The following is a 24,589-nucleotide window of genomic DNA, read 5'->3' as shown; positions in this document are numbered from 1 at the left end:
TCACTCCTGGCTAAAATAGTAAAAGAAGTTGGATTTGCCCTCCTTCCTGAAACAATCTGCTTTAGTCCACTCAGGCTGCTATAAGAAAGTAGCCAACTCAGTATTTTTTTAAACATTATTTCTCACATTTTTGGAGGCTGCTTAGTCCAAGGTCAAGGTGCCTGCAGATTTGGTGTCTGATGAGGGTCCATTCCTCAAAACTTCATAGATTAGTATTTTGTATGTATCCTTATAAGGCAGAAAGGGTAAACAAGTACCTTCAGGCTTTTAAAAGTTTATTATTATAATGATTATTATAATGACTATAATTATTATTATTATTAGCTGGTATTGGGTATTTAAGATAGGGGTGCTTAACCACTCAGCAACACCCCCAGCTCTTTTTTTTTTTTGATTGTTTGTTTTATTTTTTATTTGTCTTGTGAAGTTGCTTAGGGCCTTGCCAAGTTGCTGAGTCTGACTTGTGATCTTCCTGTCTCAGCCCCCTGAGCCTCTGGGATGATAAGTATGTGTCACCACACCCAGCTAGACCTTTCTTAAAAGGGCCATTAATCTTATCCATGAGGGCTTTTCTCTAATGACCAAATCACCTCCTAAAAGTCTCTACTCCTAAAAGTGTCATCTTAGGGGTTACGATTCAGTATATGAATGGGAAGGGGACATATTCATAACAGCACAATCAAATCTCAAAACCAATGGATGAAACGTGAAGTAACAACTGGACACCAGATGATGAAAAACAGCGATCCTGAAAGGTGGTAAACAAACGAGAGAGGGCTTCTGATTCTCCCAGCTACAAACCTAGTTTATTTATAATCTGTGTTCAGGGAAGAGGAACAAAGGCATAGGCTGGAAATCTCACTGAGTTGAGAGATGGAGTTTAGTGTCCAGAGACCAAAATAGCTAGAGTCTACGAGAGAACATAATAGAGAAAAGGGAGCTGTGTGAGAGAGGGAGAGAACAAACTTTGAAGTTATACACTTCATGCATGTGAGGAAACTACCTGGAACCAGGAGAAAACATCAGAAAAGATTACAAGCTATGAATCAGATTATAACATTTTTCAGTTGATCAAAAATAAGAAATAAACGGGTCGCCGGGGCACATGCCTATATAATCCCTGAGGCTAGGGAGGCTGAGGCAGGAGGATCATGAGTTCAAAGCCAGCTTCAGCAAAAAATGAGGCACTAAGCAACTCAGTGAGTCTCTGTCTCTAAATAAAATACAAAATAGAGCTGGGGATGTGGCTCAGTGGTCGAGTACCTCTGAGTTCAATTCCCAGTATCCCTCCCAAAAAACAACAAGAAAGGGAAAGGGATTATAGAACATAGGACAATAGAAAATATATAGGAAGATAATAGATTGTACTCATCCATGTTGATAATTATATTAAATGTAAATAGTTTAAATATCCCAATTAAAAGACAAAGATCATCAGATTGAACCAAAAACAAAAAAATAGCAAAATCCAACCACATGCCAAATACAACAAATACTTTAAATTCAAAGGCACAAATAGCTGAAAGAAAACTGGTAAAAATATGTCTTGCTAAAACTGATATTTTTTAAAAGCTGAAGTGATTAAACTAGTAATGGATATTCACAGGGATTTTAAAAAGAGGCAAATTAATAGAGGATATAACAATCCTAAACATTTCTGCATGCAATAAAAGAGCTTACAATAAACAAAGGAAAAACTGATAGAGCTGCAAAGAAAAAAAGATAAGTGTACAATTATAGTCAGAAATTTGCTACTTCTCTCTGAATTATTGGTAGAAAAAGACAGAATATAAATTACAATTTAGAAAATTTGAGCAGCATCATAATCATGCTGGTCTAATTGATGTCTGTAGAACACTCCAGCCACCTATGTAGATTAAACAATCTTTTCAATCGTATACAAAACATTTACCAAAGTAAATTATATCCTATGGCATAAAAAATCTCTATACACAAAAATAATTCAAGTAATATTAAATAAATGTTTTCTGAATGTACTAAAATTAGAAACCAATAACAACAGATGTTTGTAAAAAATCATATTAGTAACTAAAGATATCTATTAAGTAAATTAACTGTTGTTAAAAATTTTACTAGAAAGGAAGCTCCAGACTCAGATCATTTCATTTTTTAATTCTATCAAATATTAAAAGAGAAAATAATACTGATTCTGCACAGAGTCTTTTAGAAAAAGGAGAAAACACCTCTCAGCTAACCTTATGAAGATAGCATTACTCTAATACCAACAGGAAACATTACAAGAAAAGGTAAGCACAATGTAATATCTCTAAAGAACATACATGCAAAATCTGAAATGGAATTTTTAGCAAATTGAACATAACTATATATAAAAGTATAATATGTTATGACAAGTGTAGTTTCTTTCAGGAAGTCTTAGTTGATTCGACATTTAAAAAATCTATCAATATGACTTATCATGTTAATAAACTATAAAAGATGAGGCATATAATCATCTCAGTAGGCACAGAAAAAAACACTTGAAAAAAAATCAGCAGACATCCCTGTTTAAAAGAAAAGCAAACTTTCTAGGAATAGACGGAATTTCCTCAACATAATCGAGGGCATTTATTAGAAACCTGTAGGGAATATCTTTTTTCAATAAGTGTTTAGAATATTAACAAGATCAATGTGAGCAATGGTGCCCAGGATCTTTGAGAAAGGAGAGCTGAGGTTGTTTTTTTGATTGGGTTTTGTCTCTACTACATTGTTTAGTTCCTCACTTAGTGATTTGTGAAATGCTTTATCTGGTGTAGTTGACAGTTCCTTCCTGCTGACAGTCTGCATCCATTTTGTTTTCATGGCACCTTTCTTAACTAGGTTGACTGATTGCTGTCTCTCAAGAGACCAACTGTCTTGGGATTTGGCCTTACAGGCAACATAGGCGTAAATCCCCATGGGATTTCTTTATCAATTGTTTTCTAAATGATTAGTATGAATGCAGCCTAATTTCTATTGCCATGTATGACTTGGGATACAGTCATGCTGAATCCCACAAATCCTTAGAGTCTGAATCATTGCAAGTATTGATTTGTCTGTTTTCATTAGTAATTTCACCATAATGCTTTTGAAACATCACCCCTAAATATCTGAGCTCATCCGAGCTTTGTGATAATAACAGTCATACTCTTGTACTTAATACAGATGCTTTCATCTTCAAAGTACTTGGTAAATATTGCAGTAACAAATTAGCCCCCAGAACCTCCTCTGGGGCATCTCAAGCAAATATTCCTGTTCCATCTTAGAAATGAGGGGCAAAGAACAAAAGAGAAGTTTATAGCTCATTACATTAAAGCAAGAAACGGTGGGAATCAAACCTAGAATCTGTGATGTTCACATGGGCTTGGGTGACATTCTTCTATTGGAGGATTTTCCCAGAATCATGAACTTATTTTCTTTTGTAAAGAAATGAACAATAGTAATGAGGTTCTTTAAAGTGCTAGAATTTCTTTTTATAAGTTACTGCGCTTTGCCCTGAATATCCCTTTCTGTTTAAAAAATTAACTTCCAGATTTTGAATCATACTTCGATAGTGTTAACCTCATATTTTAAAGAGGCTTCTAATATTTGTGCTAAAACAAGAATCATATGCACAGGCCATAAGTATGTCAGGGAAAAGATGTATAAAAATAATTGTGCTTCCAGATGTCTCGCTGTAGGCCTTCCTCATCCCTTTAGACGCAGATCATTTGTACAGTGAGAAATGGGGGCTATGTGAGTACTTGATTAAACTCTTCCAAAGGTCCCTTTATTTGTTAAGCCAGAATTTAATATTTTCCTGTCTCCAAATTAACTCACTCTAATAACTTGGAATATTCTTCACTTTGGCTGCCTCCTTTATGAATTAACCTGGCAATCACAAGTGAAAAGCTAATATTGCTACTGCCCCTGTGTAAAAGTTCATAAATAAAACCTCTTCATTATCAACAAAGAGTATTTGCTAACCAGGTCAATCATAAGCTTATATTATAACTAGGAAGGAAATCCAGTAACCTCTTGTATTAATTTGCTTACTTTTACAAATATGGCAACAATTGTACCCAAGGTTATTAAGAATAAAGGCTGTGGAACAGAGGCAACCCCTGATTCATGCAATCAGCAGTGAGCATTTATCTGAATTTGGCCTTGAATGTACTTGGTGGCTTCCTTTCCCACTAGCTGTAAATTTCAATGCTGGTAACAAATGACCTTTAATAGCACTGATGCAGTAAGGCAGTCCATTTTGTGCTGTGCAGCCAGACCCAGTTCTTACTTAAAATAGGCCACCTTCCTTGCTAGCATTTATCCCACTATTCAAAGTGCTTTGTAAACATTAGAGAACTTTCTGAATGGATTTAGAAGTCATCAGCACGAGGGTAAAGAATGAAGTTGTTAGATGGGAGAACTGACTCAGCAAATCTACTGAGGACAGACTAATTAGCAGCTGATCAGGTATGTGCCTTATACTTGTACATTTGCATATGCAACAAATATTTATTATGCAGGTCAGAACAGACATAACCCCTGCCTTCCTAGAGTTTACAGCCTAGTGAGAATGGGAGATAACTAACTAACCAAGCAATTCCAAATGATATAAAAAACCTGAGGAGAATCAAGAACGTTACAATACTTAGGAAAGTTGCTGAATTCCAATTTGAGACACCAGGAGAGGCATGGAATAATAACTGACTTCTAAGCTGACATTGGAAAGGTGGATAGGGGCAAGGGAGCCAGATGTAGAAGCAGGGAGAAGAGTGATACAGGCCAAAGGAACAGCAAGCATGAGAGCCCAGGAGCAAGGGAGAGTGTGGAGTGATGCGATATATGAAAGAATTTCACTCTAACAGGACCAATGTAGGAAGAGGAAGCAGGAGGTAAGAATGTGGATATACAGAAATCAGGTTTTGCTGGTTGGGTAGGCCATGTTAAGGACTCCTGAGAGTAATGGGGGAAATACTAGAGGATTTAAGATGGCGTATCATTATTTGTTATAATTTTTAAGAAATATATCCCTTGAAAAGTAGAGTGGAGAAATGATGGATGGGGGCCAAACAGAGGCTGCTTTGGAGGCTTCTGTAGTAATCCAGGTATATAATGATAGGGGCCAACAATGGGTAAGCAGCAGTGAGGATGGAGAAAAAGGGATGGATTTATATAGGAAACAAGAGTTAAGACATCCAAATTGTTGAATATATGTAAAGGAGGTTGAGGAAACAAAGCTGGCTATCAGTTGCCAGCTGGGTTGAGGTTGGTGCCATTTTTTTTAAATAGTAGGAATGCAAGGAAGAGTAGATAGAAATGAGGAATGAAAATGAGAAATGGAACTTGCAATTAGTAGCTTAATTTTAAACTGTCTTTTTTGGAGGTGACCAGTAGACGGCTGGATATATTTGTCTGAACTCTAGGAGAGGAATATAGATTGGGGATATAGGTTTGAAAATCATTAACAGATAAATGGTAGATGAACAGGGGGAATTGCCCAAGGAGAGTGTGTAGAGTAAGCCTCAAGGAAAACCTTGAAGAACATCATCATCATCCAAAGGATAAAGAGGATTTTTTTTTAAAGGCAGACTGAAGAATACCAAAAGATGTACAAAGAAAGCTACAAAAAAAAAAAAAAAATCACAGAAGCCAAGACAAGTATACTTCTAGAAGAGAAAATGAGTAAGTAAATCAACATTTACATTAAATTCAGGAATATGGTTGTTGATGTCTTTGATGAGCCCATTCCATTTTATTGGAGTGGTTATAATAGAAGTTATAATAGAAACCATATATCTCTGAGATACAGAGGGGAAAAAATGAAGAAAACATATATGGAACACTTTTGAGAAACTGAAGAGAGAAATAGAGTAATAGCTAAACAGTGAGGGGGATGGATAGATGGCAAATTTATAATCTTAAAGAATTGAGCATGTTCAAATACTTAGAGAAGGAACCAAGAGAGAGTGAGAGGAAAATATCAGATGGGCAGCACATAGTTTATGGAGCAAGCAGGACTCATAATACTTGATTGCATGCTTAAATTTAGAGTCCCTCCTGACCTCTGATTAAATATATTCAAATGTACCCCCAGCTCACATTAACTGCATTGTTTACAATGGGAAAAAAAAGAGAATTTCTACAAGTTTGCTTTCAAAATTAGTTGGCTATGGGTTACTCACTTAATTTATAATTTAGTATGATTTATCAGCAATCAATGTCCATACTCAGGAATTTGAGGAAATTAAGAACATCCAACTCACAAATTGTTTTCAAATGTACTGAATTGTTTATGAATGCTAAATTTACAATGCTGAAATAATATTACATTATATATGTTTTATTATTTACTACATTTGACTTTCATTATTTATATTTGGAATTCAAAAATTTTCTTTCCTTTTTTTTTTTTCCTGGATTGAGAAACTGTTGGTAGTTCCTTGAAGAGTTCACAAGTTCCAGGCAGTTCACTGTTTTTTGCTTAATGGCTGAAATAGTCTAAAGAAAAAGGTTCCTGAAGTGGTAGGAGAGAATTAGGGAGAGAGTAGAGGGGAAGGGACTAGACTTCAAAAGGGGAGATAAGTCTCTCTGTACAGGACAGAAGAGCAAAAGAATAGGTGAAGAATCAAGCTGATGGAACTCCTGTCTCATTGTCCTATGAGTAGGAGTTCAGAGGTGGGCACCTGTGTGTGTGTTTGAATGGACGTGTTTTCTTGAGAATGTGAGCCAGTGATATTCCTTCTGGAAACCTTCTGGAATCCAGTGTCTTGAAAATTGGCTCTAATGATGGTGTTCAGAACTTCTTGGTTCTTTGCCATTTCTTCCCACGTAGATGTCATTCTGCCTCCGTAGGGCTCCGATTGAACAAACATGCAGAGGTACTGCACCTCTGCCTGTGAACTTCAGGTGACTGTTCACTTGCCTCTTTCTTCTTCCCAAAGAAGCCCTTCTTTCCCTATCTTCTCATGTTGGGACAAAAGGGTCCCATCAGGATATTCTTATTCATCCTTGTAATAAATTTACTCTATTCTCGAAAGAGAAAAAAATATTTGAACACAAAATTTAAGGCTTCTTTTTTCCTTTATATTTTCATTGTAAAAATACTACAGACTTCCTATGAAAGCATTAGAAAATATGGATTAAAATTTTAAAATACCACTACATTAACCATGGTAATTATGCCACTTTTCCGAATATCATTAGCATAAGGAAAATGGAAATCAAAACTAAATGAGATATCATTTCACTCCATCAGATACTCTATTTTCAAAGCCAAAACATATGCTTGTGAGGATGTGGAGAGAAAAAGAACTCCTATAAATGTTGGTGGGATATAAATTAGTATTGTTATTGTGGAGAACAGCATGGAGGTTCCTCAGAGAACTAAAACTAGAGCTACCATATAATCCAACTAATGCACATATGGGTACACATATGCTAAGGAAATGAGGTCAGCCTACCAACAAGATACCTGTTTTTTGTGTCACTATTCACAATAGTCGAGATATAGAATCAGCCTAGGTGTTCATCAACAAATGGTTAAAGAAAATGTGGCATATACACAATGGAATGTATAAAGGAAAACGAAATCCTCTCATTTGCAACGGATAAATAGAATGGGAGGACATTGTGTTAAGTGAAATAAGCCAAACACAGGCAAGTACTACATGTTCTCTCTCATATGTGGAAAATATATATATATATTTTCATATATATATCTCATATATATATATGAGATAAAAGTCTACCTGTGTGTAGAATAGTGATTAATAGAGGATTAGAAGAATGTGTGTGGTGGAAAGAGGTTAAAGGAAGGTTAGATTAGATCAGTGCATGCCATATGCACATCTCATGTTGAATGTCATTAATGATATGTATAATTAGTATGTGTTAATACAAAATGATAAAAATAGAATTGTATTGTAGAACTGTTTTCATTTCAAGCAAAATATTGTAAAATTTTAATAAAATACTCAACAAAATTTTTATATTTACATTGTATTTTTTTCTATTGTTTATCATTTCCCTATTTCTGGATGTGTTGCCAAATTTCAGTCTTATGAAGAACATTGTGACGATTGTCCTTATACTAACATATGGGTATGCATTATTGAATATATTTAATGAGAATAAATTTGTAGTAGTAGACTTATGAGATATGTTTCTGCACTTTAAGGTTTTTGATACAAATTCATTTCACATGAATATCATCTTTTTAATCCTCTGAAGGACTCTAGGGTCTTGGTATAAATTTTTTTAACACTTTCAATATAGAAGAGAAACTAGAGGTTACTCCATGAATTTGGAGTCAGCTTCAAATTCAAAAATCTAATTTTGTAAAAAACAAAAACAAAAACTACTGCTTTAAAAATTGGGTTCACTTTTGTTCTTAATGGTGCCTCCACACAATGGTCTCTAATTCCAAAACTCTAGGCATCAATGCCAAACAATCCATTTCAGTCATGGCATGTCCAGTAATATTTTCAGCATTTGCATGAATTAAAGGTCATCTGTGGTAAGAACAGGGTCTACTCTATCAGTGCTATTTTCCTCGCCTTGAAACTTCTGGGATGTCTGTGAGGAACCTGAGAGCATCAACCAGGCACTATGATTAAAATGCTCTAATTATTTAAAAAGCCATCTGAGATAATAGGATAGGTTTCCTTTTCTTTCATCAATGTCCCTGAGCAGGCTATGTAAGAGTTAGAAAGTCACAATTTCATTGCTTTTGGCCAAGAGCCATTGTAGTACTTCCAGATGGGGTAAAATGGTACAGAATGTTCTTCAGAAAAGGTTATAAGCTTAAAGACAGAACAAAATTAAAGTGCGATTCTGACTCTACCAACACACGATATTGTGGTGTTGGTTTTCTGAAGAGAATGTCAGATCAATACACCACCATGTCAAATTGACTATGACGTTTAAAATAACTGTAGATTTGACATTAGAAAGAGCTAGTTAATAAAGAGAGAAAATAAGTTCTATGAAGATCCATGTTGAACCCTAAGTAACTCGTCTCTCATGAAACAGGTCTTGATAGCATATCAGATAAATCACTCTCGTAAGCTTTTAAACATCATTCCAAATGCTTGTGACAGAAGTCTAGAATACTGAGAAACGTGTGCATGTCATAATTCAGAGTAAGAAATATCATTTGAGATAAGATCTTTGCATTGTATGAATTTGTATAGCCATGTAAATGATTGCACCTTCATTTCTTACCATTTATTTTGAATAGTAAAGTTAGAATAGAGTAGCATTAAGGAGAGAGTTTCCTGAAGGTCACAACAATGTGAGGAACCTGATTGTGTGTAGTATCAGCTAAATAACCCATGGGGACTGAAGGAATAGGCCTGGATTTCTTCCACAATGCAGGCTTGGCAAATTCCCATGAAATTAGGTCACTAGTCAGACGTTCCAGGGCTGGCAGCATACTTATGATTTTCAATCTCCCTTCTAAGTTATTAAGAAAAAAAAAAGACTCTTTGGCACTTAGAATTTTTGTTAAGACAGTATCTGAAATAACAGAGTAGCTTGTAGGGACATCAGATGGCTGTTAAATATGAAGAATGAAAGAGTTTAGAAAGAGTTCAGAATATTAAGAGAGCTTAGCTATTGAGGACACAGTGTGAGGTCAGAAGCTTATTGTTCACTCATTTCATAAGCATTTATTGCCACACCTGACACCAGAGTATGATGAGGGCTGTAAGACCTAGGTTGGGCATCTGCCTTCAGTTCATTTGGAAATTTACTAATCCAAACAAGGGAATTATGTGAAAATATTCCAATGATCCACTGGATTGCACTTTTGGAAAATGACCTTAAATATGGATGAAGTAAATTGCTGAAGTCAGTGACTAGTACGTTGAATTACAAAACTCATAATCTTCTCACGTTTCAAAGTTCTGCTTTTAGAGACATTTGCTGACACATTTGCTTTAAAAAGTCTCTGAACAAATATCTGTTCCAAACACCCTTGGTAACCCAACAATGTCTAAATTATTTTCCTAGCCAATGGCACCTTACTATCAAATGATTGTTTTAAATCTTAAGAGATCTTTAGCTTACTTTGCTAGTTATTCTTCATTTATCCATTAATAGTACAATTTTCAAGGACTTCCAAGAGTATCTGAGTTTCCCTATTCTTAGTCACTGTCAGAGGGTATTTCCTTGTCCCTCTCTGTCACAGTCATGGCATCAAACTGCTTGGAAAGGCAGATTATGCTTTTATGCTATATGTATAGAAATTGTCTCCTATAATAAAAACAGAAAACAGTGCACTTCCTGTTGCAATAACAAATGGCCTAGTATCCTTTATCACTTGACTATTCAGCTTATATGCAGTTTTTGAGTCACTATTTGTTATGCATGGAGAAGTCTATACAATCTAAAGTACTTATCATCTGCTCTAGTAGCCTGTGGTCAATGCATTTAGAACCTTTACAATAATAACTTACAGTTATTTAGAAAAATGGTAATCTTGGACTCAGAGCACAGTTTTTTTGGTTTTCCATATGTTTGTTTTTGTTTTGTTTTTAATATTTTTAACGTCATGAGAAAGGAATAGACAGACATTGACCACTCTTGTCTGACAGTTTGAAAATCTCCCAGCTAGACAGAGTCTTTCAGTGACTGAGACACTACAATTTCACTTTCACACTTCTTTAGTTTCATCCTATTGAAAACAGATTTTTAAATTCCTTATGAATTTTTTATTATTCTTTTCTATCAAACAGTTTAAGAAATTCTGTATATCATGTTACAAACCTAATTATCTTTAAGAAGTGCTTTATGTCACATATGACTGACTGCTTATCTATAATGTGCAGAAATACTAATCTTATTTGGAAATAACCACAAGGATCTATTAAATTATGGATAAAATATGAATCATTTTATGTCTAATTATAGAAATAATAAGTAAAATATCAAAGAAATTTGTTTGGGGAATTTTAGTTAGAAAAAAAGAGATAACAGTTTTTCCTAATAGAACTTGGGAAATAATTGTAATCCCAATTTTATGGGCAAATCATTTCATTATTATTAATGTTTTTAATTCTCAGAAGTTAGTTGTGATATTTTTCATGTAAGCTTGCTTGGAAAATATAGAAAAAGTGATATCATTATTATGTGAATTTTATTGTCTCTCCAAGAAAGCAAAAAGAAACAGAAAGACTAATTTTAGATAAGGATAAGGGCATATCTACCACTATGCAGCCTTTGGCAAATGACTTTAGTTTCCAGGGACTTGATTTCTGTATCTGTAAAAAAGGTTAGAATTAGATCACTCTTGACAACCATCCTGAGACGTGCTCCATAAAAACATGTGCCTTGGTCAAATGAATTTGGAAGTCATTATATATTGTATCCCCTAGGGGATATTTAAGATGCTCACTGGTAGATTGATAATGAGAATCCTGCAGTAAAGGAACTTACTTATCTTTGGTTATGCCAAAATTTCCCAAAGTGATTTGGCCATAGAACTCTTCCTCTGTTTTATTTATGTGACAATAATTAACATATTCAGCACACATTTTGAGAAATGAAGCTAAATGGTCTATGGGGTACTATGGAGCCTACATTTTGTTGTTTTATATAGTTTAAGGCAAGACAATGAAAAATTGCGTCTCATTCTTTTGAAAACAAAAATTAGAATCCTTTATATGCATTAAACTCTGGTTATTCTTCTTAATAATACTTATTATTTCTACCTTTTTAGTTTCCATGACCAACAAAAGTCATAATTTCATACACATAGTAAGGATCACAAGTTAAGTTACTAAAACTTCTGTGACACTATAAAACTACTACTATGAGCATCACAAAAAAGCACAAAAAAAGACAAATGACTGAAGTCTTGGATATTCAAACCAAACTTTCATAAGTCTTAAATAATGGTTACAAATCATTGGGCATATTTACTTAACAATGGGTAGATGTGTTGTATCACAACAGTATGACATACACTCTGAAGTAATAAAGAAGAAATATTAAAGAATCTGTATTTGTCAGCTATTCATCACTGGGACCAAAATACCTGACACTTCTATGGTTTCCACCATCTCCCAACAGTCCATTCAGAATATGAATTAATGAATGAGTTAGAAATGAGACTAGGGTCCTCATGATCCAATCACTTCCTAAAAGTCCAACCCTACTTCTGAACTTTGCTTCATTGTGGACTAAACCTTCAACACACATTCCTTTGGGGAACATGTTCCCGTCAAGGAAAGATTTATTTTGGTTCATATTTTCAGAGGTTTCAGTCCATAGTCAGTTGGTCTGAGGTGAGGGAGAACATAATGGCAGTGTCAGAAGAAAGATGTTCACTTCAGAAAGAAGAAGGGTCCAAGAACAAGATATAGGTTCCCAGGTATACTCCAAGAATCCATTCCCTCCAACTAGACTCCAATCCCTACAGTTTCCATCCTTCCCAATAGTCCATTGAGATTATGAATTTATCAATTTAATTAATCCAGGAATAAGGCTAGTGAACTCATGATCCAAGGACTTCCCCAAAGCACCAATGATGAACTATGAACTTGCTGCATTGGGGACAAAAGTCTTCAACATATGATCCTTTGGGGGACATTCCAGATCTAAATGATAATATGATGCTCTTGGCTCCCAAAGCTTCATCCCCATTTCACAATGCAAAATTCATTTAGTGTATATCCAATGGACAGTTCTGGCTTTTCTCAAAAGTACAAAACCAAAGTCTCCTTTGAGACTCAAGGAAGAGCTTAGTTGACAGTTCCTATAAAAATTTTTTTAAAGTAAGTTACATACTTCCAATATACAATAGTAGGACAGGCATAGGGTAAAACTTCCCATTCAAAGGCACAGGGTAAACATTCATTCCTCTCATTCTAAAAAAGAGGAATGGGAACATAGAAAGGAGAGATGGGCTTGAGCTCCTGCTGTGGTCTGCTGGTGGGAAGAGGCAACATAACTCACAGTAGCTAAACTGTGGAACCAACCTAAATGCCCTTCAGTAGATGAATGAATAAAGAAAATATGGTGTATATACACAATGGAATATTACTCAGCATTAAAAGAGAATAAAATCATGGCATTTGCAGGTAAATGGATGGAGCTGGAGAATATAATGCTAAGTGAAATTAGCCAATCCCCAAAACCCAAATGTCAAATGATTTCTATGATTTAAGGATGCTGATTCATAATATGCTGTGGGGTGGGGGAAATGGGAGGATGAAATGAACTCTAGATAGGGCAGAGGGGAAGAGGGGAGGAAGAGGAGGGGAGGAGGCATAGGGTTGGGAAGGGCGGTGGAATGTGATGGTCATCATTACCCTAAGTACATGTATGAAGACATGAAGAATGTGACTGACTCTATATTGTGTACAACCAGAGATATGAAAAATTGTGCTCTATATGTGTAATATGAATTGTATTGAGTTCTGTTGTCATATATAACAATTTAAAAAAATAACTAAATTTTTAAAAAAGAAAGAAAGAAAGGAGAGATGGGAACAAAGCCAGACTGAAACCAAGCAGGGCAAACATGAAGTCCTATAGTTCCACATCTGGTATTCAGAGCATGTGATAGCAATGGATGAGCTCCAAAGGGTTGGGGCAGCCTCACTTCTACGGCTTTCCTATTTGCAGCTAGCATTACCTTTCTCTTGAGCTGCTTCTGCTTGTTGCTTGCTGTTTCCTTGGAAGATGGTCCACATACCTGGGGTCTCCACTACAGCTCTGGCTTCACTCTTATAATTTCACACATTCCCACCCAGGAGCTTCCTTCAGTGATTCTGATTCTTATACAGACTGTCTGGAATCTTAGGCCATCCTTTGAAATCTTGGTGGAAACCTGCATGATCCTGAAACACTTGCATTCTGTAATTCTGCAAAACCAGCCCCACATGAATGATGCTAAAGTCTGCCATGAACAGAAGCATTAGCTGGGCCTGTTTAAACTGTGGCTGTAGTGGCTCCTGAGTACCTGGGTGACTGAGCACAGTGAAACAAATACTGGGAAACAGCTTCCTAGGCAGTTCCATATTATGTTCTCTTCCAAAATCAAAGTCTTTTAAACAAATTTTCACTTTTACACTCTTGAGCCTATGATGGTACCGTCTTGCTGACTCCTGAGATGCCTTCAAAATATCTTTCCTATTGTCTTTGTGTAATGCACTTGTTTTTGCTTTAATGGTACTACTCTCTTCAGCAACCCCAATTTCCTTGGCCTTAATTTTGCATGCCCTTTTGTGGCCAAAGTGCAGAAGAAAGCTGAGAGAGAAGAAGGGGCCAGGACAAAATATCATTCCTCAGGGCATGCCTTCAAGAATCCACTCCTTCCAACTAGGCTACACCTCCTATAGTTTCCAGTGCTTCCCAATAATCCATTCAGGTTATGAATTCATCAATGAATTAAACCACAAATCAGAGCGCTTATAATCCAAGGACTTCCCTACTCCCCCACCTCTGAGCACTCCAGCATTGTAGACAAAGCCTTCAAAATATGATACCTTGGGGGACATTTCAAACCATAATAGAAGCCTGTATCTAGCAGGAGATGATATATAATTGCTACTACAGTAATAATAATAATAATATATATTATATAATAAGAACAAAAAGTAACAACAACAATGATTGCTATTTATTAAGTACCTACAATATTTCAGGTACTATATATCCACTATTATTCATATTTTTAAAGAAATATCCATGGAATTAGGGAAAGAGTTCAGTGGTAAAGAATGTATGGGGTTCCAGGTTCTATTTCCACACACGCACACACACATGCACCTACACATGCACACATACACATCCAAGCAAACAATAAAAAAAACAAAATATAAGCATTAAAACATAGAACTTACTATTGTTCTCATTTTACAAAAGGAAACCACGACTCAGAGAGGTTAGTAACAAGTATACTTGTTCAAGGACATGGAGGTCAAATGACAGAATGGACTCAGTTCCAGATCTATAAACCCCTGGTGTCTTTCGAATCAAACTTCAATGTGAATGTAGGAAGAAGAAAGGGATCTGTGGAGAAATAGTGATAGGAAAAGATGATTGATTAACAGAACTGGATTTCATAGAAAGGGTCAAGTCAAGATTTCCAGGATAGTGATTTGGCCTTGGAAAAAAAGAACAGATAGCAATTCCTGAGGCAGGAGTGAAAAAACATGGGAGAAAGAGTAGGTAGATTAGGAGTGTGGGAGAAAAGGGGCTTCCAGACTTGCTTCTTCCTCATTCATTTGCCTAGGAGCAATTCCCAATAGTCTATTCACTCTGGGTTCCTAACATTTCTTTTTGTTTTTTCCTGAGCACAAAGACTCCTAATAAAGTGTCAGAGCTGGCAAGTGGCAGCTTGGTGCCATTGCAGATCACTGTGTATCTGCTCTTATGTAAACTTTATATAAACTTTATCTACTTAAGAGGATTGGGGAAAGAGCCCTCTTAACCCTTCCTCTCTTCTTCTACTTATAACCTTTGAACTTCATGGGGCTTAAGCAAATTAAAGTATTAGATTCCACCACAACTCAAGGTAATGAAAACCTTTCTCCAGGGCCTCAGATGAGCTTCAGAAAATAAAGACCGTATGTGAATTCTTTAGGTCCTATGGTGTTTGGCTGTTCAATGGATAGTTTGGGAGACTCAGGGAGTATCTTTTCTAGGCCTCATCCCAAGGGAGGCAATGGTTTGGAACCCAAGAGCTCTGTGTACTTGTCTCAGATTTGATGCCAATTCATTGTGTGGCTTTGCACATTTAGAGCATTCAGTGAAATAGTTTCTTGTAAAGATTCTTCTAGTTCAAAGATTCTAGGATGAGAAAATAGAATCCCATTAGTAAGGAAAAACTGACTGTGGATGGGTATATTTCAGAAAGCAATATACACATCTTCTGATGACATAGACAGTCTTCTCTGGAGGCTCAGTCATTAAAGAATGTGCCTACATAGGAAATAGACTCACTAGTGGAAATTACACTAATAAATTATGTAATTATGTAAAAACATCCAAGCAGTGTGCATTGCAATGATTCTTCAACTTCGCTCTAAAAAGTGACAAAAATCTATACATAAACACAACATTCACCTCTGAGAGTTAGAAATAATGCTCAGGAGTTTACAAGTCATAAATTCTGGACCTTTGGATGCCTGGGCTATTTCTTGTAGCAACTTCGAACTCTGTCTGCTACTGACTCTAGGAACCTTCTTATCTTGCAATAGAAAGAAGCGAATGCAATTTTCTACCCCAAGTAAGGGCTGAAACTCAAGAAGTGTACATATGTGTAGCTAAGCACTTATGGTTTTGTGACATTAACAATTTGCCTAATTAAAGATTAGGTTTCTTGTGGTTTTTTTTTTGTGTGTGTGTGTGTTGTGTGCGTGTATCTTATTTTCTAACAGCAAAGAAATATTTGAGATCTCTTCCTAGTTGTATATCTCCTACATCCTAAGTGTGCAAACATTTGGAAAAATGCTGTCCCAAATTTAGAGATGTAGTACAAAACTTTGGAAGAAAAAGTAAATGATTAACTTAATGGTTGGGTTCATGTTTTAGCCTTGTTAAATCCATACTGCACTTTGAGATCAAAATTATGTCTGTACCTTTCCTGCCATTTTCTATTTGCCATTTTCAACTTGATTTTCACAAAGAGCTCTAAATGTATTGTTTTCTCTCCTTGAGGAAAATTCCTATTTTTTCCCAAGATAGATTTTCTGCCACAGGATAAGAAATGTCAAAATAAACTAGATTCTAAGCCACATGAGAAAAAGCAAATGTCTTTGGATCTCCTGCACCTGGTATGGTTCCTGATACTGGTAAATGCTCACTAAATGTTTATTGAATAAGGTTACTGAGTTAATGAATTAATGAGAGAATAAAGAATTTGGGTTACTTGTTGTTGGAATAACTTTCAGTTGCAGCTAGCAGCTACTCGCAGCTTGGAAATGCTTGAAATATCCACCTTCCTTCAGGCCTGACAGGAGGGCCTGCAGGATGGGGTGAAACCACATCCTCAGCACTTGTGGTTAGCATTGCCAAACCACCAGTCCAGGAAACCAAGAGTCAGGGGCTTCAGGACATGAAACCCCAGACTCAGTAAGGGCCAAAGACCCTTCCAGATTGCTTTCCGCCATGACAGCAATATTTAGAATTCCTCACAGTGCAGTTACATTAGGCAGAAGATGATTGGCTTATGGATATTGCCTTGCTTATGTATGATTGACAGGCATGCCCCACTCGAACCCTATAACAGTTGTGTGCATTCCAAAAATAAACTGAGTTACTGGATGACGACCTGAGGTGGGTCTCCAGCCAGTTCTCTCACCAGCTCCCGGAGTCTGTGTCTGATTCCACATCTCTACCCCCTGCCACAGGTAGCCAAGTGGCCATCAACCACGAAGGGACTTAGGAACACATACAACTTGCCACATGTAAATGCACAAAGCTTGAAATGTCAGTAATTTATCTTGATTCCTTGTAAAATGTTGAGTTGAACTTGAGTTAGTTCCATTCAGAGGTTGGCTCCCTAGAAAAACCCTACTAAAGAATTTTAAATCCATAAAGAATCCAAGAACATCCTTTGCACACTTTCTTTACCACCTCAGATGAGTCTAGCTGGGCCTGGAATTTTGTGAATTTCTGGTATAGGAAATTATCATCAAATGCCTATGAGACAATGTCTAGAGACAATTGTTCTGTTAGATTCACCGAAAATGAAGATGGCATTCCCCCCCCCCTTTGGTTCTTATTAAAATAATTTATTGTAGCTGAAGAACACTCCCTCCTCCCCTGGTCTCCTAATCATTTTTTATGACATTCAGGTTTGGGTTTTTCTCCCAATAAACTCTTCAAGAATGAAAGTTGCTATTATGATCAAATCCACCATGCAAGAAATAAACATGACATCTGGGAAGGCTACCACTTTTTCCCCTCTATAATATACAGTCATAGCTATGGCAACTCTGGTTAAATGTTTAGTCCTGATGCCAGCAACTAGACCTTTCCTCTAGAGTCAGATGGAGGAGGGGCAAAGGTGATCTAACTATTTGCTACTACTGTCTTTGTTCTTTCCCCCTTGTTCCTTCATCCTCAAGACCTCAGTCTTCCTTATCTAAGTCTCAATTTTTCTGTCTTGTGCCAAATGGTAGGAAAGAGTTGCTGGATGAGTGGATGAACATTACAAACGGGCCTCAAAAATCCTCAGCCTCACTTGGGATTACAAAAATCCCCCACATAGACAGTCTTCCTGCAAAGTGAATTAACTGTCATATAAATTGGTGACTCATAATTATATTATCTTCCAGAAAGAATTCATTGATAAAAATGAGAAAGATGTTTACTCTTGAGGAATTATTTGCTCTCTGAAGAATGATAATGAATGGCAAAGGAACCTATTGAGAGTGAAAGAATTAATTTATCTGTTTATTAAGAAGTAATTATGCGCCAGGCAGTTTTAGTTGTGGAGGATATAGTGGTGAACAAGACCAAAAAGAGTCCTTGTTCACAAAATAAAGGCATTCAAAAAAATATAAATTAACAATAATTCAGGTGATGTTTTGATCAAAAGAAAAACAGGGTAAAACAGAGGGTAAGAAAGTGCCTTTATTGGCGAGGTCAACCTGAATGAAGACCTGAATGACCCAAAAAGAAGCATCAGAGATGGAAGCCCTATTGTGGCATGAGACCTGAAGATGCTCAACAGTCCCAGGATGGGAGAGAGCAAGGGAGGTGGCGGTGGCAGAGATGGGTGCAGAGAGGGGACTGGGTCCCTTCTAAGCCAGGTGAAGTTTTAATGTTATATAAGTGTAAAGGCATTGAAGACTTTGACAGGGAGTGATGTAATCTGATTTATACTTTAAAAGATCACTGTGCTTATTTTATGGGGAAAGAAAGGAAGATAGGAGATGATCAGGAGGCTTTTTCAGCAGTTCAAGCAAGCAAAAAAAAAAATTAAAATACCAAAATGCCAAGAAGTAATATTATTAGAAATCTCTACTTCTGCATTTGATTGGCATGTATATTCTCTTATCAGCTCTGTCCTGACACAGTTCTTCAGTCTCAGAGGTAAGAATTCTGGACAAAAGCATTGTGTAATCATATCTCATGTAGTTAGGTACCAAAGTTCCTTTATTCTCAAATCAGGCCTAGTTAGACTATAAGATTGTTATATAAGCTCCTGAATTGAAAAGAAAAATGAAGAAAATCATGTGAGAGAAATGAAGACACTTGAGGGGTGAGGGACAGAGTAGGAAGGGGGGGACTTGTTCAAGCAAAGAAAGAATATAGAGGTTTGAGGAAAAAATGTACAAGAAATAAAATATTTCACCGCTACCTACCTTGCTCTCTCCCAATATTGTACTGTATATAGATTTAACATATGTGTGTGTGTGTGTGTGTGTGTGTGTGTGTGTGTGTGTGTGTTTTGACATGCTGAGGATTGAATCCAGGGCTCCAGGAATGCTAGAAAAGCACTCTACCACTGAGCCACATTCCCAACTCAAGTTTAACATATTTTTGACACCAAAAATCTAGAAAGTACAGCCAGAGAAAGGATTTTTGTGCATGTTTGGCAGTATAGGAATATAACATGAACATCAAGATGTTAGGATTTCCAGGAAATGTTCCTGGATTTACATCGACAAAGGAACGATATTGTTTAATTTGGGATGATTCAAGAAAATTAGGGATGGGCAGCAAATGTCTGAACTCTCTGGAACTCATAAGTGGACAAGGTTTGTACTATTTCATTTTACCAGACACAGACATGATCTTTGTGAAAAGAGAGCGGGAATTTTCATCTCAATTTAATGAACTGGGAAATAGAGTGGTGAGGAGAATGGATCTTGATCCTAGAACTGCCAGGTTCAGCCTGGAACCTCCAGATCCAGCTCATCATCCACCCTTTGAGCTTCCAATGTCTGGTCATCTAACAAGTGTCAGTAAGTTGTTGTAGCCTTTCCTTCTTTCCTTCTTTCATGTTGTTCCACTTAGCAGAGGAATGAATTTTCCTGGCAAGGAAAGTGGAACAAATGTTTATTTGCCAAAAAAAATGTTTTAAAGCAGCATATATGTCACACACACACACACACACACACAAATAAATCTTTCATCCCTGAGAAGGAGTATATTTTTAACATATTATTTCTAGCCATCTGAAATTGTACTGTTCATGCAGTTCAGTAAGGAACCTAGTAAGTTAAGAAGTAGAAAATAAAACGTAGGAAAAAGATGAAGAGAGAATGAGATGGTGATTCTGGAGGACAGGGGTTGAAAGAGCATCCGGTGGCCATCAACAAATATACACTTCACGTAGATGTTGATGACCAATTGCAACCAGGTTGCGTGGCTGAATGTCTTCTCACTAACTGGGGGAATTTTCTGATTAGCTCTTGCATGAACACAAAAGAGAAGGGAATTTAAACTTTGTTATGAGAATGAGTTTTGTTATGGCTGAAACTTGTAGGGAGTAAAACAATTGTTGAATAGTAGAATGTCTTACACAAAATCAGGGCTTTAAAAAGTTAATTCTCACTCCCCCTGGGACCTATTTCAGCACTATTGCCTATCCCAGTCATTTTCTTCTCAGTCTCCTTGGCTCTACTGCTCCGTTCAACTTTTCCTTTTCCTTCTGTTGTCAGTTCCTGCCCCATTTCAAATCAGAGTTCACATCTTATTGAAACTCAAAAATTTTTATCTGTTATGAACTCCTCTGCTATAAAGTGGAACTTCAGAATTCATAGACACACCATCTCTACTTTCCAGTGTTTGCAAGTGATTCCAATTCTTTTTGCTTTCTTTGGGTATGATTTAGAAACCTGATGTACAGAAGAAAATCATTTACCAGTGAGGGAAATGAACTCACTATTAAGCACCTTTAGATTAATGAAGATTTGTTGTTGTCTACATAATTTTTTTGAAAACAGAAACTTCTAAACATGAATTTCAAATCTGAAGTGTCTCAGTGTATATCTCTGGAAAGTCTGTATCACAGAGAGTCCAATTTGAGTGCTACACCTTAAGAATTCTGGATTATCATAGCAGGATGTTGGTTCTTTCTTTTAAATGTAGTATCACTTGAGCCAATGAGAAATGAATTAAATTAAAACAAGAGCTTCTGGGAAACTTAGGTCAGTATACAACAGTGAGTCCAAAAACTCAATCAAAATGACAGAATGAAGGATCCCAGTTCTAATCCCAAGAAAGCCAATGGCAAAAGGTTCCACTTTGTATCATGGAAAAAATGGCAATGAATGTTAGCACAGGAAAAATAGGATCATGTCAGAAATTACCATAGTCTTGTCTGTGAAAATTTAGTCTAGTCCTTTAACATAAAAATGAGTAAAAATTATTTTTCATTAGTCAAGAAAATTGTTGCAATTTTTGACAAGATAGAAATTTCTAAGAGATACAGAGTAGTAGGAACTGCTCTTCTCAGAATTGGGATAGAACTGCCTAATTTTGCAAAAGTTTCTGAACTGCCTAAAAGACAGTCATAATAATAAAGGTAATAATATAATATTCATCACTAATTGAGTTCTGTTTATGGATTAGCAATGTATAATTTATCTCATTTCATCCTTATAACTACTATTTGAGGGAAATATCATTCATCCATTTTACAGAGCAGGAATCCAAGGCATAAAGAATTTAAAATGTATCAAGCAAGAATCACCCAGGCCAGAGTGGCAGAGTCCGAATTCAAGCACACACTTCTATGATTTCAAAACTTATATTTTTAATCATGTACACTCTTTCTTCTCTCCAAAATGACACAAAGGTTGAGAAATGCTCTTGTATTTAAAAACAAAAAACAAAAAACAAATCTCATCTAGGTCTCCCTTAGGTAGGAGACTTCAAACTGATGGCAGAGCTTGGATGCAATAGGTGGGGTTAATACATAATTCAGAGGCATGATTTCCATTGGAAGGGAACCTAGCCTTGAATTTTGAGTAATTGAGATGTCCCAGAAACAATAGCTTTCTTTTATATTTTTCTCTAATTTTTTAGTGTGTGGTATGTAGTCTACTTGTGCATTCTCACCTTGAGAATAAGAACTCAGTCTATAATAATACTACTTATCTAAACATATGAGAAATTTCATGATGGCCCCATGAAAATAGAAGGCAGAGGACTGACCACAGTTACTGTTAAAAGGCTTTTCAGTTCCAAAAGAATTTGTTTTAATTATATCCTCATTTGAAAAAAGTCATTAAAGGAAATTTCTGAGACAAATAGATGTTTTCTGCTTTGGATGTCTCTAACCTTCACCCTTACTTTTAATTCTAAACTTTCAGAGCAAACAAGAAAACACAATCAACTCATGGTCCAAACTTGCAAACTGTGCATATGTAGATTTATGTAAATATTCATGCAAATCAGGCACAGCCACTGGGCTTCTGGGAAGTTGCAAATGGAGCCCTTGGTACAGCAAAGGTCAAATATCCTTGGCTTAGAGATCAATTCTACATGCAGATTTTATAGGACAATGGCAGCCCCTGAACACAGCAGTCTTTAAATGCTCCGATAATTCCATGCTTGAGTAGTTTTCAGTCATAATTAGGAAGAGGTGACCTGGTTCAGAGAAAAATGAAAAGCAGAATGAAACTGAGCTCTCATATTCCAGTGTATTTAAGTTTGATACTCATTATCTTCCTATTCCTGCTTTTGTAATTTTTTCATATGTCCATTAAGGCACCTCAACTTAATGGCTTTTATATTTTCAGTTGGCTTTGATTTGAATACCAAATTTTCCCAACTTACCTAAAAGATGGAATAGTCAAAGGCCACTGTCCTTAGAAATGACTCAATGTCAAGAAGTCATCTTCCTTGAAGTGTGGTACCTTTCTCAAGAGGCTCCACCAACAATGGCAATTAAATTATCAAAGGCTATAGCAAGAGGAGAATCTGCAATGATTAGTACCATGATTATCACTAAGAGCTATGAAATTTTAACTCCAGGGTAACTAGTGGAAACATAGGATCACCCCACAAAGTCATTAGAATTTGGACTATCCTGTGGGAGATTCTGGATACTTTTGGGTACAGCATGACAGGTCTTCTGTCCTAGAGCAGAGGAAAGGGACTAGGGAGTACGTAGGGGTGAACAGACCACATCAATACTGTACCTGGAAGGATAGCATGAGCCCAGAGTGTCCACAATCATCAGTGTGTGCGCCTTGGCTACTGAGTTCGTGACCCGGTGTGGGAGTAACTTTCGGCTTTCAGCTAGCAGCTAGTAGCTCAGAGTGCAAGGACAGCCTACGCTCATACAGGCCTGACAGGCACACCTGCAGGATGGGACACTCTGCTTTAGTGAGCTGTTTCAGCAAAACCACCTCCTCAGTGATTGATGTCAGTGTTGCCAGGGAACCGAGAGACAAGGGCCACAGGGCATGATTCCCCCAACTCATAAGGCCCCCTTTTCATAGGGACAATGATCCTTCTGCAGGCCTTCCACTAAGTAGCAGTATCTAGAGCTTCCTCATAGTGTGGTTACATTGATCATAAGATAATATTTCTAAATGTTAGGTAACCTGCTTGCTTATGTATGATTGGAGGATACGCCCTATATCAGTTGTAACATCTTCTGGAGTAAAAAAGCTTGCTGGAGGTCGGAGATCTGCCACCTGCCTGCTCTCACCAGTTCCCAGTGTCAATGTCTTGACACTGCGTCCCTACCTCGGTGCATCCTGGTGGTTAAGGAAAAGACCCACGAATACAACTGGAGTGTTGTCCTCTTCCACTGCAGAGTTCAATGAATTGCGCTGCATAGTCAGACTTTGAACTTCACAAGCACTTCTTGCCTACTAACAAATCTCATGCAGGGGAACTTGAACAGTTCCTAATTCTGGTCACATTATATCCATTGCAACATAGCACAGTGCTCTTGTCTCCCTAAACACTTTGACATAGTGAGAATATTCCTGTTCTCTTAACACTTCCAGGACTGTGGTCAATGGCAGATACCAGGTCAGTAAACACGTTCACAGTTGACTAACTCAAGAGAGGACATGACACTTTTAATTAATTCTTTGCAAATGAGTTCTGTGTTCCTTGGATAAAATGATTACTTCCAAGTTCCTCTGATTCCTCACCTACAAAACTGAGATCAAAATGCCAATTTCCTGCAATGAAATGGTCTGGAAAATAAGAGATAAGAATCTGAAAGTATTTACAAATATCTATTTTTAAATATAGGAAAGGAAATTGGCGAGTCTAGAATTAGCCAAATTCCATGAGGAGTTTCTATAAATACAATCTGTCAGGATAAAATCTATGATTCTAGTGAGGGTTAAAATGTTAAGACGAAATTAAAAGGAGGAGGGTGGGCAACTAAGAGGTAAGATATAGAGATTGTTCTGTTTAGTACCAAGAGCCAAGGACTTGGGGATGAGGTGGGGGTAGGTGGGTGAAGAAGGTTTTTTTTTTTTAATGAGATAAGAACAAACTAATAAATTAAGCCATAGATAAGAGGAATGGATCAAAATGCAGCTTTCAGCTTAGTAGATTATGACTTTGATTTATACTATAAATAATTCTCACCTGTGATTGGGTATAAACCATGTAAGCAGTACCAATATTTGAAAGAAAAAATTATACTTGCTTCTAATTAAAAGGTATTATA

The 24,589-nt window shown here is 36.6% G+C and overlaps 1 long non-coding RNA gene across 1 annotated transcript in view; it reads left to right on the top strand.

Moving 5' to 3' along the window:
* Window positions 1–4,095: 4,095 nt before the first annotated feature.
* Window positions 4,096–24,589, top strand: part of LOC106145062 (uncharacterized) — a 33,522-nt gene continuing 13,028 nt past the window's right edge. The window contains exons 1-2 of the long non-coding RNA XR_013426247.1: window positions 4,096–4,449; window positions 5,564–5,661. This is a non-coding gene — a long non-coding RNA (uncharacterized LOC106145062). The remainder of the gene's footprint in view (window positions 4,450–5,563; window positions 5,662–24,589) is intronic.

Source organism: Ictidomys tridecemlineatus, chromosome 10, assembly GCF_052094955.1.
Source record: "Ictidomys tridecemlineatus isolate mIctTri1 chromosome 10, mIctTri1.hap1, whole genome shotgun sequence".
In the NCBI taxonomy this organism is placed as follows: domain Eukaryota; kingdom Metazoa; phylum Chordata; class Mammalia; order Rodentia; family Sciuridae; genus Ictidomys; species Ictidomys tridecemlineatus.
The sequence above is the reverse complement of the archived record's forward strand: the minus strand, read 5'-3'. Positions and strand labels throughout refer to the sequence as shown.